The 5,584-nt window shown below is 36.3% G+C and overlaps 1 long non-coding RNA gene across 1 annotated transcript in view; it reads left to right on the top strand.

Annotated features, from left to right (window-relative positions):
- Window positions 1-3,523: 3,523 nt before the first annotated feature.
- Window positions 3,524-5,584, top strand: part of LOC149137625 (uncharacterized) — an 8,150-nt gene continuing 6,089 nt past the window's right edge. The window contains exon 1 of the long non-coding RNA XR_016242281.1: window positions 3,524-4,392. This is a non-coding gene — a long non-coding RNA (uncharacterized LOC149137625). The remainder of the gene's footprint in view (window positions 4,393-5,584) is intronic.

The following is a 5,584-nucleotide window of genomic DNA, read 5'->3' as shown; positions in this document are numbered from 1 at the left end:
AATAAAATTAAAATTAAAATAATAAGCAGGAGGATAACCGTGGATGGAAAGGGTTACTGAAAAGGTAACAGATGTATGGCGAAAGATTTCCAGACAATGGACATATGATGAACAATGATGAACAAAAATAAAAGAGTGAAGAACGAATATATAGTGCGTGTTTATTTGGCAAAAAAAAAATGACCGTCCCGAAATATAGCAATATCTGTTTCAATATACGATTTCACATCAGCAATCTTGCAAAAGAAATTCATAAACATATGTATACACACACACACACACACACACACACACACACACACACACATACATATATATATATATATATGTATATATATCCATTTCCTATGTTCTGCTTTTAGGCTTTCACTTCGTACACGCCAGCTCAATTCGATTCGTTCTCAGTCGAAAGATACCTGTTGTTGTTTTTTGTTGTTTGTATTCGTAATGGTGTACCATGTCCTCCGTTTTTTTTTCTTTGTCTTTGTTGCCGTACACATTCGCTAGCTTTCTTACAAAGGGGTCTAATGCCCTTAGGTTAGACTTTTTGTGGGGCAACCAAATCGAACCATCTCAAGTGTAACTGCCCGAAATAGTCATGATTTCTGGAACTTGACTGAGGAAAGAAAGCCACGAATGACCCGTCTTTTTTTGCCTGTCCTTCTAATTGTTGTTTCTCTTGTCTGCCTTTGCATCGTCTATCTGTCCGAATGTTTTAATGCCTTCTATTGCGTTTTTGTTCCATTTTTAGCATTTATATATATATATATATATATATATATATATATATATATATATATATGACGCAGAGTTTATAAAAGAAAATCGTTAAACGGCCATATCTAGGATATCAAGTTACGACCCTGAAGAAACTGCATCGTTTTATAGTAAGGTTGCAATTACAACGTTTATTATTGGCGCAATTGAAGCATGTGTTGGTCTGAAAGGCGATATATAATTATAGAATCAAAGGTAATGCTATAGCTACTTTGGAGTAATCTTTATTTTTATATTGTCAAAATATATATATATATATATATATATATATATATATATATATATATATATATATATATATATATACATATATATATATATATATATATATATATATATATATATATATATATATATATATATGCGTGTGTATGCATGTATGTATTATAAGGTCTGTATATGTATGTATATATAAGGAGTGTGTGTGTGTGTATATATATATATTTCGTTTTGGGATTTGGTTTACAAGATTTTTTATGCGAGTTCGTGTGTTGGAGCATAAAAAAAAGGAAATAAGAGGAAATTTTACCGGTGAGTGTGTTAAATTATAAGGCACTAAAAGAGAATAACTCTCCCCAGACACAACAGTATATATATATATAAATGATATATATATATATATATTGATAGAAAAAGTAAGACAACGAAAGAAAGAAAGAGACATCGATATTATGTAAATAGAGGAATTTATCTGTAAATAATATGTGACAATTATTCGGTAGCCATGATAAATCTTCGAGTTTAGGATGGCGGTGTGGGTTTCCGCCCCGACAACCGAAACTCGGAGTTTTATCATGGCTACCGAATAATTGTCACATATTATTTACAGATATATATGTGTGTGTGTGTGTGTGTGTGTGTGTGTGTGTGTGTGTGTGTACGAGGGGTGTATAAAAAGTTTTGTACCATGTTGTTTTTTTTTTTTTGAGGCTCATGAATTTTCATACACCCCTCGTATGTATGTATGCACACATGTATGTATGTATGTATGTATGTATGTATGTATATTCGGTGTTTCAGAAAGTTTCTGTAATGCTACTGTAATGCCAGTTTGAGATAAAGATAAAAGAATGAGAACAATAAAAGAAGAAAAACAATAGCAAAGGTTTATAGCTTTACCTTCGATTTCACTATGTCAGTTTCAAAAAGCTTTTTATCAAGAGAAGAAAATGGAAATTACGTTTAGCTCTGATCTCCATGGTTATGTGGCAACGAGGGATTCAGCTTAAAATATGAACATTAAATTATATGTAACATGAAAAAATGTTGTGTTATCGAAACTATAGCTATGCAGATGGAACATTAAATAACGATAATGGCCCTAACAAAGCTATTGAAGTGTAGCCTCAGACATTATATATAAGTCCATTTTGCTAAAATGATATTTTGGAATAATAATAATCTTTTCTTCTAAAGGCACAAGGTTTGAGATTTTGTTGGAGGGGAGTAGTCGATTGACCCAGTGTTTCACTGGTACTTAATTTATCGTCCCCGAAAGGAGGAAAAGCAAAGTCAACCTCGGCGGAATTTGAACTCAGAACGTAGCGATAGGCAAAATAGCGCGAAGCATTCCGTCCAGCGTGCTAACGATTCTACCAGCTCACTGCTTTAATAATATTTAATAATTATAATAATAACCCTTTCTACTAAGAGCACAAGGCCTGAAATTTTGGGGGTAGGGACTAGCCGATTACATCGACCCCAGTACTCAACTGGTACTTATTTTATCGACTCCGAAAGGCAAAGTCGACCTTGGTGGAATTTGAACTCAGAACGTAAAGAGACGGAAAGAAACGCCACTGGCCATTTTATCCGTGGTACTAACGATTCTGCCAGCTCTCCACCTTTAACTTTTCTAATATGGGTACAATGCTAGAAATTTTGAGAGGAGGAGCTCAGTCGATTACATCGATACAAGTACTTTATTTGAACTTATTTTGTCGACACTGAATAGTTGAAAAGCAAAGTTGATCTCGGCAGAATTTAAACGCAGGAGATAAAGATCTGGAAAAAATTTTGTCTGAAGCGCTAACAAATCCTACCTGCTAGCTATCTTAATGATGGTGATAACAGTAAATAATCTTTTAGCCACAGGGGATCGAAGAGTTTCAAAAATACGAACCTTTTAATGTGTGTGTGTGTGTGTGTGTGTGTGTGTGTGTGTGTGTGTGTGTGTGTGTGTGTGTGTGTGTGTGTGTGTATACAGGATGGGACAGAGAGGACGGACGTTTTTGAAATGGCTATTACTCAGCCCCAAGGGAAGGTACATAGGTCCAACAGGTACCATTTGGCCAGTGGTGTCTTGGCATTTTTTTTTTATTTCTCAGGTGAAGTCATGGCATAATGGACGATAGAGCATTGTGTATTAGCCTGCGATAGTTACGTGAAGAATAACAAGTCTGTCACAGCAATTCAGCGTGAGTTTCGGCGCCACTTCAACATTCACCGAAATCAGGCTGCTCCTACCCGTAACACAATCTTACGCTAGGTGAATGCACTTCGTACACAAGATACACTAATGAATAGCAGACCTGTGAGGGCACCACGAACGGTACGGACCCCGGAAAATGTGGAACACATCAAACAAGCTTTGATGTGGAGTCCGAATCGCTCAACTCGGAGGTATTCCACCGAACTTGGCATCGGTAATCGATTGGTAAGGCGTATTTTGCATGAAGACCTGCGTTTCTACTTGTACAAATTGGTCATTGAGCAACAGTCGAAACCATGGGATTATGCACAGCGGTTTAACTTCGCACGTCAGATGGAAGCAATTTTTGAGGCAAATGACAACCTCGTTTTGTTAATGAGTGATGAAGCTCATTTTCATCTCAATGGCATGGTGAATCAACAGAACTGTCGTTATTGGGCTCTTGAAAATCCGAGAGAACTACACGAAAGACCACTGCACAGCCAAAAACTCACGGCCTGGTGTGCTGTTGGAAAAGCTGCCGTCATCGGCCCTTACTTTTTTCAAGACAATAATGGGAATGTTGTTACTGTGAACTCCGAGTCTATATGCTGGTTAATAGCGTCGTCTCAGATCGGTTGCAGTGGAGTTGTATCAGTGACCAAGTTCTCCCTACAAATTACTTTATAATTTAATATATGCCGTTTGAAAGGTATTTGTATAAAATTTCATTAAAAGATATGAGGGAAAAAAGTTGGATCGTGTGAATTTTCCGAAACTCCTCTCCCTACCCCCTCGGAAAAATTCTTTCCCGTAAATCCCTATATACTCTGGATCTGCAGCTTCTAAGCGGTATTAGTTGAAAATTTTGAAAAAAAAAGTGTAAGTAAAAAAAAAGTTGCAGAGCAACTGGTCTTAGCAATCTATCGACCGTTCGCGTAAAACTAAGGGAAGTAACTCATAGGATAGCGAGCAAATCAGATTTTAAAAAAAGAAGGGTAAAAGATGACAATTCGTGGTGACTGTGACGAGTCACTAGCCATTCCTCCTCCTTGTTCCTTCCGTCTGTCTGTTCTTCTTCCCTTTTCTCCTCCGTCTCCACAACTGTTTCTTCTGTTATTTTCCTCTGCAGAGGGCAGTGCGCTCTAATGTGGCCCTTTTGGCTACATTTAAAACATCGTGGTACTCTGGGTAACCGAAGCCAGGTAAGCAAGCTACTTACCACACAGGCACTACTACACCAATGTCCTTTTTCATCAATTGTTACATACTCTCTTTTTTACTCTCTTTTACTTGTTTCAGTCATTTGACTGCGGCCATGCTGGGGCACCACCTTTAGTCGAGCAAATCGACTCCAGGAGTTATTCTTTGTAAGCTTAGTACTTATTCAATCGGTCTCTTTTTGCCGAACCGCTAAGTTACGGGGACGTAAACACACCACCATCGGTTGTCAAGCGAAGTTGGGGGGGGGGGACAAACACACACACACACACACACACAAACATATACACACACAAACATATACACACACATACATATATATATATATATATATATATAATCATAAATATATAGGGATTGACAGTAACCTGCTTCTCCAACATACTGAGAGTTCAGAAATAGCAGTCAAAGAACTACTGATTTCAAAACTACAAATTATTACTCCAGATTGATAGCGATATTTTTGATACACACAGAACAAAAAACAATAGAGAAGAGTATTTATGATTATAAATTTTACCGAAGAAGGTTTTTTTCATACTGAGCTACCCGGCAGAATTGTTAATTATTAATTTTATTACTAATTGATGATTCCCTGCCCTGCATATCTATATTTTAATAATAACTCCAAGGTGGATAGTTATACCGCAGGAATTCGTACGAGTCTCTTTCCTAAACGGGACTATTTCTGATACACACTGAATTGAAATTCATTAGGGCGAGAGATTTTGAACTTACTGGCCGATAAATTTCTTAACGTCTTCTTCACGTGGTATTGATGTTCACATGGTCAAAATTAACGTGAGTTATTTAGACATTAACAAATTTATTAGAATATTTAGCTGAAGATCAGAATAGAGTATTATGTACTCTTAACTGTGAAACAATTGTACTAAATTAACTAAAGGCAAGTGTTTTTTACTCTTCTCTATTGTTTTTTGTTCTGTGTGTATCAAAAATATCGCTATCAATCTGGAGTAATAATTTGTAGTTTTGAAATCAGTAGTTCTTTGACTGCTATTTCTGAATTCTCAGTATGTTGGAGAAGCAGGTTACTGTCAATCCCTATATATTTATGATTATAAATTTTACCGAAGAAGGTTTTTTTCATACTGAGCTACCCGGCAGAATTGTTAATTATTAATTTTATTACTAATCGATGATTCCCTGCCCTGC

Source organism: Octopus bimaculoides, chromosome 1 (genome assembly GCF_046866305.1).
Source record: "Octopus bimaculoides isolate indiv1 chromosome 1, ASM4686630v1, whole genome shotgun sequence".
Classification (NCBI taxonomy): domain Eukaryota; kingdom Metazoa; phylum Mollusca; class Cephalopoda; order Octopoda; family Octopodidae; genus Octopus; species Octopus bimaculoides.
Note: the sequence above shows the minus strand (reverse complement) of the source record. Positions and strands in the feature narration are given on the sequence as shown.